Source organism: Trachemys scripta, chromosome 7, assembly GCF_013100865.1.
Source record: "Trachemys scripta elegans isolate TJP31775 chromosome 7, CAS_Tse_1.0, whole genome shotgun sequence".
NCBI lineage: Eukaryota > Metazoa > Chordata > Testudines > Emydidae > Trachemys > Trachemys scripta.
This window is the reverse complement of record NC_048304.1, coordinates 32,723,541-32,738,486: the sequence shown is the minus strand read 5'-3', so window position 1 is coordinate 32,738,486 and position 14,946 is coordinate 32,723,541. Positions and strand designations below refer to the sequence as shown.

The window sequence follows — 14,946 nt, the reverse complement described above, 5'->3', positions numbered from 1 at the left end:
TGGGAGCCCCCTGCCGACCCCAGCCCCATCTCTGCTTCTTTCCTATGCCCTATCAGGGGGTAGCCATGTTCGTCTGTATCCACAAAAACAACAAGGAGTCCGGTGGCACCTTAAAGACTAAGATTTATTTGGGCATAAGCTTTCGTGGGTAAAAAATCTCACTTCTTCAGATGTATGAAGTGAAAATTATAGATGCAGGCATTATATAATGACAGCTGAAGAGAAGGGAGTTACCTCACAAGTGGAGAACCAGCGTTGACAGGTCTTCTGGAGCTGAGGGATGGCTGGGAGGGGAATGGGGTCTAGTGGTTAGAGGGCGGGGCTGGGGGTCAGGACTCCTGGGTTCAATTCCCAGTAGTGGGAGGGGAGTGAGGTCTAGTGGCTAGAGTGGGGTGGGGGGGCTGAGGGTCCTGGGTTCTATTCCCAGATGTAGGAGGGAGCCCTGCTGTCTGTCCCCGGAAGATTCTAGGGGAGGGAGCCCATTGCAGAGCTGGAGGCTTAATGTGTTACTGGCTGAGGGAGGGGTCAGGGGTTGGGTCCCCCTCCCTCTCTGCTGAAGCCCGTGTCTGTGTATCTGTTGCCCCTGCTGGATGAAATGAGACTTACGCTGTGTGTGTCCTTGTTGTGCCTAGTGGAGGAATGAGACTGTGTCCCTGTCACTCCCTACTGGAGGGAAGGAGTCCTGCTCAGTGGAGCCATGTGTTCCTGGTGCCCCTTGCTGGCAGGGTGAGCCCTGCTGTGTGTCAATGCAAGAGCGGGAGCATTGCCCACCCCATCCCCCCCAGTGCCTGTTCCCAGACGCCTGCCCTTCTACCATGCCTGGTTATTTGTGTCGCAGTGACATGGGAAGAGGAAATCGCTCTGATAAATACGTCAATAACAGCCAGATCATCCTGGCTGAATCCGCCCCGGAGTCAGCACATTCCGCGCCAGCCCGCTAGTGCTTCACCCAGGAGACAGACATTTCTGTAATGCCCCAGCCCAGCCTCAGAGAAATGGCTAGCAGGGTGCTGAACAAAGGAGATGCAGCTGCCTCTGGGATGGGGGGCTGTTTATAGGGATTCCCCCTCCTGGAGCTGAGATGCAGCTGCCTCTGGGGTGGAGCGCAGGGGCTGTTTACACAGGGATCCCTCTCCTGGTGCTGACATGCAACTGCCTCTGGGGTGAGGCATTTCTTTATACAGAGCCCAGACACCAGAATAGAGGTGGGGGAAGCAAATCTGTTGCGTGATTATATATTTTTTTCCCTAACGTTGCTTGTCAAATCACACGCGAGACAGAATAAATAAATAAATAAACCACTATTGATTTTCCCCGGGTGACAGATTATATTTATCATTCTGTATTGCACATGTCACAGCTGCTGTCATACCGGCCTCAAATTAGGAGCTGGGCCTTAATATGCTGCCACAACGCCCCGCCCCACCCCCCACAACCTGACATGTTAGACACATTCTCCCCCTCCCCGCCCATCTGACAAAGACAACGTTAATGGAACAATCTGGTCTCTGAAAATAGATTTGTGTTGCCTTTATCTATATATTTATTTCCAGGGGCATGTGCCTGGCTTGGGAGCACTGAGGGTGTCATGAATTGGACTGGCATCCTTGGCCCTGGCACCTGCCCAGGACTCAAGGGTTCAAATCGCAGCTTTGCGGGGTGGGGAGGGGTTGCCCCGGGAACTGTAATGCCTAAGGCGGGTTAGACCATCGGTTTTAGTTCTCATCCAAAAGCCAGCACCCATTGCAGCACTGCGCCCTCTAGCACCGCGCTGAGGCACTGGGGTCAGCACAGGCTGCAAGGGGAGAGTGCCCCACTGGGGCCCCCGCCCTGCTCCCTGCTGCACAGTCCTTGCTTGCATGGCAGGACATGTCTTTCTGCTGCAGGACACCTGGGTCCCCAACCTGACTGAGAGGGGCATTATGGAAAGTGATTAATATCCCTGCTACAGCTAATGGATGAGCCAGGAGGGCGGGGGAGGCAGCAGCTCCCAGTTGGCCAATAGGACCTGTTCCCAGGTGGGCCAGATCCATATAGCAGCAAAGTCATTGGAATCAGTGGGAACCCCCTCTGCAAGCGCCACAGGATGCAGGGGAGGCTTGGGCGGGGATAAAAATCACTTTACACCCATAAGTGAGATGCTCCAGGGAGCCCTGGCTGCAGGGGGAGAATCCTGGCTACTCCAGCCCCAGCCTCTCCCAGCAGGGGCTGCTTTGGGCAGCACTGTGTGTGTTAGGTTTGTCTCCTTGTGCAATTCATTTCTGGCCCCAGTGGCGTGGGTCCATGCGGGGTGTGTGTATGTGTCTCCCCGCCACTTGCAATGCCAGGGGTGGTGTCCACCGCACTCCCCAGCATCTGACATGGTGTCAATTTCTGAACTGTTGTGTGAGCTGCCAGTTCACTGCTCCCCTACCCCCCCCTAAAAAAAAACCTCTTCAAGCCTGGCGCCCAGTACAGCCTCCTCATTTGGTACACGGGGGCGCTTCACCTTTGCCACGTGTTTGGAGGGGGCTGAGGGGGCCGCCTGCCGCAAGTCATCTGCCTGCTAAGCTGACCCTGTGGCAGCTGCCTGTAGAGCTCATCCTCTGCTCGTGGGAGAGAGGCTGCTCCCCAGATGCACTCGCAGCCTCTGCATTGAAGCAGGAAAACAGATGCAGGGTGTTGCAGTACCAGACTACACCACTAGGGGATGCTGCAGTACCTGCCAAAAAGGTACACGGGATGCTGCAGACCCATCCTGCACCACCAGGAGATGCTGCAGTACCTTCCAATATATACCCAGGGATGGTAGAGTACCAGCCCCCAAATGCGAGGGGACACTGTAATGCCAGCTACAAAAATACTGCAGGTCACCAGAGTATCAGCCACAAAAAAATAGGACCTGCTACAGTAGCAGTCAAAGTTACTCAGTCCCAAAGCAGAGCCAGCCTAAAAATACTAGAGGCTGATGCTACAGTATCATGTAACTATACTATAGCGTTAGAGGCCCAGGAAAAATGCTAGGTGATCCTGCAGTACCATCCAGGAATACTAATGAGTGCTTGAGTACCTGCCTAAAAATTGTGGTGCTGCTACATTAGCTGGTGCTGTTGCAAGGCCACCAGACATAGTCAGGGATGCTAGCGCAGTGCTGAAAAACATGGAGTTGTGCTAGAGAGTAACCCACAAAAATACTCAGGTACCAGCCTCTATTATTAGGGGATACTATTCAAAAATACCAGGTGGTACTAGCGTAGCAACCAAACCACTACTAGCTGAGGGACTATATCCCTCAACACTCAAGCTGCACCCGTGTCATATGACAAATATGAGGCTAGTCTAAAGTAGCAACAAAAAATACTAGGACACTATAGCTGCAAAGACTCAGTAATGCAATAGCAGGAACTAACACTTCTAGGGGCTGCTACAGTCTAATTTGCTATACCAGGGAATGCCAACGTACCAGCCTAAAAATGGGGGGAGGGGCCTGCAGTGTCAACTAAAAATACTGAGGGAGCCCACACTTCCCGAGCTGTAAAATGAGAGTAATTCTGCCATTCTCCCTGCCTTTATCTGTGTAGCTGTTGAGCTCTTGGGGACAGATTGTCTCTCACTGTGTGTCTGTGTAGCACCAGGGCCCTCGCTCTCCATCAGGGGCTGTGCAGAGCCTGGTACAATGAGGTCTTTTGACACTACTATAATGGTCTCTCCCAGCAGGGGGCGCTGTGGGGAGCGGGGCAGGAGCACTGGCTGTGGGGGCAGTACCTGGCTGCTCCATTTAAGGACATGGGGAGGTTAGGAAGGAGGGGGAGTTGTTCCCCAAATCTGGGGCAGCTGAGAAATTGAATTATGAAAGGCATTGATTGGGAATATGGATTGCAGAGACAGATAAGTGCTGTCTGGTATTAACCAGGCAGGTAAACACAAGCCACTGCCTCCCCTGTAAGCGGATTAGACACAGAAATCAGACGTGACCTTTAAACTGCACCCTGTCAATGCTCTCACCGGCTCTGGGTAGGGAGTGGGAGCTGGTGGCTGTGAGTCAGGACTCCTGGGTTCTCTCCGTGGCCCTGGGCGGTGACACTGCCCTCAGAAAGCCAAACAGTGCCAGTTGAGACTCCTGCCTCATTGCTCCCTGATCTCAGACCCATACTTGTTTTACAGGGGATGGGACACTCAGTAGCATCACAGTGGAGCCAGATAGGAGTGGTACCCTCCTTGTGGGAAAAAGCCCCATATCCCATTCCCGCTCCCCCCCCAGGCAGCCAGTCCCCCCACCCTGGGGCTAGATAAGTGCCAGTGTCCCCTAGAGGGGACAGGCCCCAAGACCCATTCCCTGCCCTCAGACTCCCCCAGTCCTCCCGCCCTGGGGATTGCGGCTGGCGCCCCCTACAGTGGAAAGGCTGAGTTTGTACTGGGAGTCTTAGCTGTGGGTAGATAAATAAAACCCTCTGAACTCACTCGAACCCACCCGCTGCCCCCCTCACTCTCTCTCCCAGGAGATGGACCAGTAGCGATGGAACGAAACAATGAAATGGAAAGAATGAGTCGGCTCATCCCTGTACTGAATCCACCAGGCAATTAACCAGCGGCGGCTCCCATGGCATCAGCTTGGCTGAGCCTGCCGGCCCCAGGCTGGAGAAGGGCTATTATGGGGTGGCAGGGGTATTGTTATCCTTGTCCCTAGAGACACGCACAATGGGATCCCCATTCCCTCCCCTGATTGCTTCCTGCAGCACCTGGTGGCCGGCTGGCTTGTGGAATGTCTCTGAGGCCCAAGGGGGGCAGGGTCCTGCCATGTTATCAGGATGGGGCTGAGATAGAGGACAGCTACTAGCCGGGCTCACAAGTCAGTATGAATACAAATTAGAAACCAATGAGCATTAATAGCGAACAATAATTCATCCTTTAGTACTGGCCCATGTCCCAGCCTCTGCCTCCTCAGCCAACCAGCCCCCACATCCTGGAGCCAGAACGGAGCTGGTGCCCCCTAGAGGGAAAGGGTCTATGTCCCATTCCCCATCCTCTTGAGCCAGCCACTCACAGCCCTGGGGCCCTGTCCTTGAGTCACTCAATCTGGGTTTAGCACCAAACTCAAATATTATTGTAACCTTGATAATGGCTGATTAAATTTGGTATATTTGCAGAGCCCAGAGTCCAAGAACGGGGGTGGGGGGAAGGCGGTTCGTAGACACAGAACTAAAGCCCAACGAGGAAGTATGATTGCAAGACTGGATATGGGGTCCAGTGGTTAGAGGGTGGTGGGCTGGAAGTCAGGACTCCTGGGTCCTATTCCATATCTGGGTGGAGAGTGAGTCTAGTGGAAAAGACTGAGGTGGGGAATGGGAGTCAGGATGCCTAGGTTCTGCCCCTAACTCTGGGAGGAGAATAGGGTGTGGTGGTTATTGGGGGGGGTAGGGCTGGAAATCAGGACTCCTGGGTTCTAGCCTAGCTCTAGGAGGGGAGTAGGGTGTAGTGGTTAGAGTAGGGGGTGGGGTGGGGAATCAGGACTCCTGGGTTCTAGCCCAGCTCTGGGGGGGGAGTAGGGTGTAGTGGGTTAGAGTGCAGCGGGGGAGGCTGGGATTAAACGTCTTGAGAACATGACCTATGAAGGAAGGCTGAAAGAATTGGGTTTGTTTAGTTTGGAAAAGAGAAGACTGAGAAGGGACATGATAGCAGTTTTCAGGTATCTAAAAGGGTGTCATAAGGAAGAGGGAGAAAACTTGTTCACCTTAGCCTCTAAGGATAGAACCAGAAGCAATGGGTTTAAACTGCAGCAAGGGAGGTCTAGGTTGGACATTAGGAAAAAGTTCCTAACTGTCAGGGTGGTTAAACACTGGAACAAATTGCCTAGGGAGGTTGTGGAATCTCCATCTCTGGAGATATTTAAGAGTAGGTTAGATAAATGTCTATCAGGGATGGTCTAGACAGTATTTGGTCCTGCCATGCAGGCAGGGGACTGGACTCAATGACCTCTCGAGGTCCCTTCCAGTCCTAGAATCTATGAATCTATGAATCTGTTACTTCATGTTCCTGGTTTGGATTCTTTTGGGATCACACTTTCCCGGTTTCTCTTCAGCCCTGTGGGCTAGGACCTGGCTTCTTTGTTGTAAGCCAAACCTGAGACTCTTCTTATCACATGACTCCAGCAGCTGGAAGCTTCACCAAATCAGCAAACATTGGCAGACTTGGCACCTGTGGGAGTCAGTTCTCAGCTCTGGGCCCCAGCTCTAGTGGGTTGGAACAGGGGACGGGGACACCTGGACTCCTGGGCTTCACCCCGGGGCAGGACGGGGCGCGTGACAGTGCTTAGTGGGTGAAAGAAGCATGGGGGAATTATCAAAAATTGGGAGCAGAAGCTTTAGTAAAATGGCACTTAAAGGTCAACCCAGCTTGATTTTTAAATCTTTTATTTTTGCGGGGAGGGGCAGGTCTGTGACCCTTTGTGAACCCTCCTCCCACATTAAGCATTGTTTAGTGGGTTACAATAGGGGAATCAGAACTCCTGGGTCCCATTCTCAGCTGGGGGAGGGGAGTTTAGGGGCTGGGGCGGGAGTGTATGTGGAGAGAGCCAGGAAGGACTCCTAGGCCCTGCTCCTAGGGAGTGAGGCGGAGTGGGGAAAGCCTGGATTCCTGGGTTCTGTTACCCCTGGGCGGGGAGGTAGTGCATCTTAGGGAACCCTTCTGAGAGTGCCGCTCTGTCTGCCTGGGATGCGGGAGCTGGGACTTGCTGGGCACAGGCTCTGCCAAGGGCATTGGCGGCTGCTGAGGCCCTGGCACCAGGGGCTTGCTTTGCCCCGTTGGCTGTGGGGGCGCATGGATGTGCTTGTAACCTCCGACTGAGAACTTTGGACCTGCTGATGCAACCCCTGGAGCGGTACCGCGAGGCTGAAGCAGGCCAGTGCCAGCCACTGCTGGACAAGACTGGCCCAGCCGGGCGGAGTGGGGGCCAGCAAGGTGAGGTGGAGTGGTGCCCTGTTGGCTAGTGGCTGGGGAGGCAGAAGGGGGCCTGGTGGGTAAGTGATTGGTGGGGGACTCGGGACAATGGGGTTCGGTTCCTGGCTCTGCTGCAGATGCCCTGTGTGACCTGGGGCAAGTCACATCATTGTTCTGTGTCTCAGTTTCCCTGTCAGTCAGATAGGGAGAAGAATCCTTTCTGCGTCTGGCCTGTGAACCGATCGGGCAGGGCCTGGCTTTCACTGTGTGTCGGTGCAGCGCCAGCTCTGGGGGCAGCCCTGACCTGGGTCATGGGGGCTGTGTAGCATCTGGGGCAGCGAGGCCCCAGAGCTTGGCTGGCTGGGGGGCTGTGCGCCACATGGCATGGTGGTGAGGGGCCTCATCTTGGACAGGGGTCTGTGCAGTTCTTGGCACAACAGGGCACCCAAACATGGTCGGGAAGTTCTGCAAGGCACCTGGAGTGATGAGGGGTCACATCGTGGCACAATGAGGGGATTGCGGGGGGGTCTGTGTGATGAGACGGCCAGGACGGGAGGGGTCTCAGCAGCACCCAGTGCAATGAGGAGGCTGCGGAAGTCTGTGCCGTGGGAGCTGTGTGTGTGTGGCACCCAGTGCGATGCGGGAGCCGCACTGTGTGTGCGTGGTGCCTGGTGCGATGAGAACCCGACACCCAGAGCCATCTGCTGGCACCAGGCTGATACTGATGTGTTCGGGGAGAGAGAAAGGCCCCCAGGTTTTTTCTTTACATTCTGTTGCCCAATGGCGACTGAGGACGATGGATTTTGCTGTTTTGCCCTTGACCACTGCCATGTTCCAGCAGCCTGCTGTGCTCGCAGGCCTGGGCAGGGGGCAGTGGTGGGGGATTGGCAATGCAGCGCCCAACAGGGGAGTGTGTGTGTGCACCTGCGATAACAGCGCAGTGCTGCGGAGCCCTCTGCAGGGGGTGCTGATGGGGGCGATAGCCAGGCCCCCTCTGTGTGCCGGACAAGGTCGTTACCAGAGTGTCCCGTGAGGGTGATGGGGTGTGGGCTGGAGCCTAGGGCAGGCTCACACCGGGGTCGGTGCTAACTGGGGGACTATTCCAACTCCTTCTGGGCATGCAGTATTTGAGGGGGGAAATTCAGATTCCCCCTGTCCCGTGTGTGGTAACAGTGCAGGGCTGGGGGCACCCTGCAGGGGGTGCTATGCTCCTGTTTTGGAGGCAGTGCAGAGTCAAGCAATGCCTTGGGGCAGCATGTCCAGGGCCTTGGCAGACAGCAGCCCTGGGGCCCACAGGCTAGGGATGAGAGCTCCGTTAATATTTAATCAGCAGAGTGGGGGCCGGGGGGTGGCAGACAGACAGGCAGGGACATGAGGCATCGAAAGGTGAATAAACCAATGCCTGTAAGCCAAGTCTGCAGCCCACCAACACCTCCCTGGGCTGCGGGGTCTGTGCACCAGCCAGCGGCCAGAGCTGTGTGGGCAACCGCTCTCGCATGAGCAGGTGGGAGCAGTATTGGGATGCAGGATTAGTAGGTGGTTGTGGCACAGTACAAGTAAACACTACTGCTCGCAGCAGTAGGGAGGGGTATTATGGGAGAAGGAGTAGTGTTAACAAGGCAATTTACCAGCATTATTGTACTGGTCTAGTTATACTGGATTAACTCCCTGTGTGGATGCTCTCATTTGGAATAAAATGGGATGACTCTGGTTTAGCTTTAAGGCTTGTTTACGAATGCATTTGTGGCTGATGAAACTCCATAGGTGGATCTCTGTCTCCAGACCTAGAGCATCCACACCCAGAATGAGTCGGGAATGGCCAATCTGCTTTAAATTCGCCACCTCCCTGACGCCAGATTAATTATCTACCCTTGAAAAAGCTCTGAATTCAAGCCACTTTTATTCCAAATGAGAGTGTCCACACAGGGCCTTAATCTGGATGAACTCATCCAATTTATAGTCATCCCTTCAGTTTTTCCAGATTATTTTTCCTTGGAGACAGTGCGTTGGTGATGTTTGTAGGAAGGGGTGTTAGTAATAGATAGCGTTGTAAGGCGTATCCTAGTAGGCGGATTAGCAATCTATACTAGTAAATGGCGTAAGCAGTGGGCAGTGTTAGTAGGTGGTATTAGTAGTTAGTGGGTAGTAGTAATTGTAGTATTAGTGAGGAGCATTAGCAGGCGTAGATAGCATTAGTAAGTGATCCCTGTATAAACACCTGTCACGTCCCACCCCAGAGGCAGCTGCATCTCAGCACCGGGGGAGGGAATGCTGGATAAATGCAGGAGGCAGCGTTCGTGCTTACAGGACGTGCCATGTTCCTGGTGCCGGGCATTGGGTGGGAGAGATGCCGCGTGGAATGAAGCTGTGTGAAGAGATCCCCTCCGCCAACTGCTTGGGCTGCCTCCCAGGGCCTGGCCTGGCCCAGCTCTGCCTTTCCTGGCTCTTGTGTCCTCTGGGCTGTTTTCTCCTATTCTCATTCATTCATTCTCCTCGTTGCTCTCCTGCATTTCCATCCGTTCGCTTGTTCGTTCTTTCTTCAGCCTTCACGGTCTGTCCGTTCGCTCATTCTTCAGGCTGGTTTTCTTTTTCCGCTTTCTAGCTTTCCAGCTGTCTCTGGCCGTGTTTCTAGCTATCTGTCCTCCATGTTCCTCCATGTGCTTTCATTCCATCCCCCTCATTCCAGCTCCACTCCTCTGTCTCGCTCCCTCCTTCCCCCAAGGCTCATGATAACCACACAGCTGCTTTTCCTCTCACCCTGTAGCCCTGTGCTCCCACCATCCTCGACCGGTAGCTGGGCACCCTGGGCCCTGTGGAGGGCACTAGATGGCTCTTATCATGCATGCACTTCTCTGAATGTACCAGTCTGAGGATGAATCCCCACCACACACACACGCTATGCCCTGGTTGGGGGGGAGGCCAGGGCAGGACCCCCTAGACGTGCCGTGGCTTGGATTCCTAATGAGGTCTTGTCTGTAACCCTCTGACCTGCTTGTCACACTGGATCTGAGATCTCAGCTCTGACAAACACACGGACTTTTCTGCTTTGTCTTTTTTTTTAAATATTTTCTGCAATTTTATTAATTTACAGGAATCAGCTCAATTGTCTGGACTTCCCGAGTAAATCGGGAATTTATACAGGAATCCCTTGTCCTGTACTGAAATGAGGCTGCCTCTGGGTGGGGCGCAGGGGCTGTTTACACAAGGATCCCTTGCCCGGCGCTAGATGCAGCCACCTCTGGGGTGGGACTCAGGGGCAGTCAATGCAGGTGTCCCTTGCCCATGCTGAGATGGTGCCGCCTCTGGGGTGGGGCATAGCATCTCTTAGAATGTGTAACAATACTGCTCAGCAGTTTAAGACAGGAAGTATCTTGCATCCAATTGAAGAGCAGAGAATATTCAGAGAGTCAGACTGGCATCCCTGGCACCTGCCCAGGACTTGAGGTTTCAAACCACAGCATTGTGGGGAGGGGGGTTGCCCCGGGAATTGTAATGCCTAAGGCGGGTTAGACCATCGGTTTTAGTTCTCATCCAAAAGCCAGCACCCATTGCAGCACTGCGCCCTCTAGCACCGCGCTGAGGCACTGGGGTCAGCACAGGCTGCAAGGGGAGAGCGCCCCAACCGGGGCCCCCGCCCTGCTCCCTGCTGCACAGTCCTTGATTGCCCGGCAGGGCATGTCTTTCTCTTGCTGGATGCCTGGGTCCCCACAGTTCTCAGTGGAGAGTGGGGAAGGCGGCTGCTCAGGATTGGCCCATAGGACGTGTTTCCAGGAGGGACAGATCCATTTAGTAGCAAAGCCATTGGAGTCAGTGGGAGCAGGAGCCACAGGATGGGGGAAGGGGCTGGGAGGGGATAATAATCACTTTACACTCATAAATGAGATGCTCCAGGGAGTGTGGCTGTGGGGGGAGAATCCCGGCTACTCCAGCCCTGGCCTCTCGCAGCAGGGGGCACTGTGGGGAGCGAGGCAGGAGCATCATTTAGGACCTGCCGTGCCCCACCCTAGGCTGGCAGCAGCTGGGGAGGTGCTGCCCTGGGGCAGTTCATAGCAGTCCGAAGTGGGATTCTGCCCAGGGATCACCCTCCTCCCTCCGTCTTCTCTGTGCCTGTCTCATTCCCTCCCTCTGCCCTGGGGGAGGCTCCAAGCTGCAGCCCATGCTCTGTTGTCGAGACACCCCCCCCCCACGCCCTGGTTCTGCATTCACTGATTTAATTGCTTCTGCCATGCAAGGGCAGGAAAGGTCGCTCAGCCCTCCCCCCCTACCCCAGCCTCCCCTAACAGCCAAGTGTGCTCCAGGGCTGCTAAGCAACCAGTGGCTGCTCCATGCCCAGCCTAAGGGGGGGGGGGGGCTGGCACCACAAGGCAGCCCTCTTCTGCCATGCTGGGGGGCTGTAGTGGGGCACAGGAGGCAGCACCACAGTGCCCTGGACTACCTCCTTGCTGGGGAGGATGCAGTGGGGCCTGGAGGAAGTGAGGCAGTGGCACAGCACACCCTGGGGGCTGCAATGGGGCCTGTGGGGGAGCAGCATGGCACCCCCATCCCATTGCTGGGGGGCTGCAATGGGGCCTGGGGGGGGAGCAGCCTTCCTGCTCCGAGCCATCAGAGCTAATTGCACAGTGAGCTGGTCCTGGTCATGCAGCCCTTGGCACTGCTGGGGATGGGCTACTGGGCATGAGTCAGTCTGGTGCGTAACTGGTTCTCTGGGTGCTCGTCTCACATCCTGCAGATGGGGGGTGGCTTGGGGGGGCAGACAAGCCCCTAGCAGCTTGGGCACTGACCATCAGCTGCACAATATCTGCATGCAAGGATTGGTCTGTGTGTGCCCCTCCTGGGACTACTCACTCCTCACCCGCAGCCCCTTGCTATCCCAGCCCTGGGCTCCCCCTCCAGTTCTGCTAGTGCCCCCTTCAGTCCTGACCACAGTCCCCTGCTAGCCCAGCCCTGGGCTCCCCCCCAGCATTGCTGGTGCCCCCCAGTCCTGACCTGCAGCCCCTTGCTATCCCAGCCCTGGGCTCCCCCCTCTTCCCTCCCCCCCACAGCATTGCTGGTGCCCTTCACTCCTGACCTGCAGTCCCCTGCTACCCAGCCCTGGTCTCCTACTCAGCAGACAGTCTGTTGTTGTGTGTGATGGTTTTGCAAAGCAGCTGGCTGGGGGCAAAGGGGGGGCATTGGCTTGGGGCTGCCCATGCTCTGCTCCTGCTCTCTGATTCACTGGATTCCAGGGTGAAGGTTACCCCAAGGCTCCCCACAGAGCCCCTTTTCCCAGCAGATCTGAGAGCTAGTCTAGAAGGTGTCCCAGGACAAATGACCCCCATCCACCCTCAGCCATTAGCTGCAGGGGGCTCCTGACCCCCTAGGCTGATGCTTCGTCTATAGGGATGGGGGTGGGGTGACTCCATTCCCAGCCGTTTGGGGCCCTGTGTGTGTAACGAATATGTCAAGTCTCAGCCTGGCAGCTGGCACAACCCCCCATCATTCGGGCTAGGTGAGGGGTGAACGGACCCCAGGGAGAGGTCCCTGTGGGCGGGGTGATGGGTCAGTGTGGGGGCAGGGGGTGCAGGAGGTGGAGGGCTGGGGAGGGTGTGGCTGTGTTCGAGTGATGGGGTTGAGGAGTGGGGAGGCTCTGTGGGAGTTTGGGGATGTGAGGGGGTTGTGTGGGGGGCAGAGAGGCTGGAGGGACCTGTGGGGCCTGCTGAGCTGGCACTGTCACCCCTCCCCCCACGCTGAACACATTGCACTGTATGAGAGGAATAAAGCCTAGAAGCTAACAGAGCATATGGGGTTGGACTGGAGCCGGCTCTGGCTCGTGTTTCGTTCCCTGCCCCCCTGACCCAGCCGGATCCCCGCCCTGTTGCCGGATCAGAGCCGGCACCCCCTAGAGGGGAAAAGCCCCATCTGTGTCCCATTCCACGCCCCCTGCTCTTCTGTTCTATCACTGGCCCCCTGGTTGGGGGGTGGCTCGGCTGGGCCCAGGTGCTTGTGGTCTTGGGTTATCGGCAAGTGGGGGATGGGATGGGCTCACTCTGACCTTCCTAGGTCACGCTAAGGGCTCCTCTTAGCCCTGCAGTCAGCGCTTTCCTCCCTCCCACACACCCCCACCGGCCCTGTGATGCCCCTCAGTCCTGGCCCCAGGACATGCTCCACACAGAGCTGTGGGGAGCAGGGCAGGAGCTGGCTTGCGGGGAGCTCCCCGCTATTCCCGGCCTCGCCCAGTAGGGGGCACTGTGAGGAGCGGGGCAGGTGGTGAAGCAGCGAGTGCAGCAGGGGAGATGATGGCAGGGAGCGTTTGAAGTCTCCCAAGGCAGTGGCCAGTCCTCGGGGCCCAGCTGTGGATTTGTTGCCCATAGGGCTAGTGTCATGGACTCACAGATTGTGCCCACTCTTGCCCCGTGCGGTCTGTGGGGGGTGCCCCTTTCAGTGAGACAGCCTTCTTGGGGGTCCACTCTCTCTCAAGGTCAGGCTCCTCCACCTCCAGGAGCTGCACCTCTCTGAGCCTTAGCACGTCTGTCTCTCGCCGTGGGCCCCCTCAGGGAGTCCACTCGCTTTGGACCCCCGGGGCCTCCACACTCCCCACCCCGAAGAGGATGATGCAACCCTGTTCTCTAGACCAGAGTGACTCTCAGCCAGCGTAACACAGGAGGGTTCATTGAGCGACTGAACACAGCATAGGAAACCCTCTGACCCTCAGGCCTGGCCTCCCTCAGCACAGCACATCCCAGTCTCCCCTGCATCCAGGTGGGTTCTGCCTGCTCCCCCTCTCCAGCCCAGAGCCCCCCTGCTTCCCAGCTGGGCATCTGAGATCACCAGCCCCAGGCCCTGCCTCTGTCCATTGTCTTCTTTCCAGGTAAATAGGGTTGTCTGGGCCTCCTCTCCTCTCTGACCCCCTCTGTCTGGAACCGCTGGTCAGGTCACTGGGGTCCTCTCTTCGCAGCCCATTGTCCTCCCACTGGCCAGAACTGGCTGCGACTCCTGAGCTGGGTCTCCGGTGAGGGTCGCCAGGTCACCAGTCGCTGGGGTGTCCCTCCTCCAGGCCATTGACTGGGACCCCAAGTTTCCTCTCCGGTCCTCTGCAACAACAAACTCCCTCTCCCCGCACCTCGGTAAACCAGTAACACCCAGGGGCACTGAGTCCCACCCCCTCTGCATGCAACCCGCTGGAAAACCACGAAAAGATAAGAAAATCCCCCACTTCATCACAGCTAGCGATGGAGTCCCCACTTGGAATCCATCTCCGCAGTGGCTGCTCTTTTAATTTGAAGTGTGGCTTAAAAGGAATTGCAAATAGAGGCGCAAGTGGGGGTGGGTCTCTTGGGGGCTGGGGAATCACCTTCACACCCTCCCCCCCCCCAGCCTTTGCTTCAAACCAGAGCGCCTGGGCAGGTAACCCTGAGCTTGCAGCCGGCTACAGTTGTCCCCGCCAGGCAGCGTGCTGCATGGGTCCACAGTCAGTGTGAGCTCTCCCACTTTTAGCTCTGGGCGGTTCCCTGGTTCAGTCCCGGTGCCCGGTCCAAGAGGCTGGCCAAGGCATGTGCAGTGGGGATGGGAGACCTACAGGAAGGCATGTGTGGGGCTCAGTGAGGGGTGCTTTCCCTTTTCAGTCAGTGCTGGCCCCAGTGTGGTGCTAAGGGGAGAGTCTGAGGGCTGCTGGAGAAGTAGCTGAGGGGTGGGAGAATGGAACTAGGGGTGTTGTGCTGCAGGGTGGTGGTGGGGGGGGGGGCTCAGCAGGGGGCCCTGTGCTGCAGGGAGCAGGGAGGGATCAGTAGGGGGTGCTGTATGCAGAGAGTGGGGACAGGGTCAGTAGGGGGTGCTGTGCTGCAGGGCGCGGGGAAGGGGTTGGTGGAGGGCACTGTGCTGCAGGGAGGGGGGAGGGGCTAAGCAGGGAGCACTGTGGTGCAGGGAGCGGGCTGGGGGCTCAGTAGGGGCACTCTCCCCTCACATCCAGGCCAGCCCCACTGTAACAGCACTTTATGTTACTTTCCCATTCTCAAAGGGCTGCAGCAGCATCTCACCTGTCATTGACTGTATCTG

General features: G+C 56.6%; 1 protein-coding gene across 1 annotated transcript in view; it reads left to right on the top strand.

Annotated features, from left to right (window-relative positions):
• Positions 1-6,816: 6,816 nt before the first annotated feature.
• NRXN2 (neurexin 2) overlaps positions 6,817-14,946 on the top strand; it is a gene marked incomplete in the record, with an annotated part of 299,307 nt that continues 291,177 nt past the window's right edge. The window contains 1 exon segment of the mRNA XM_034774999.1: positions 6,817-6,936.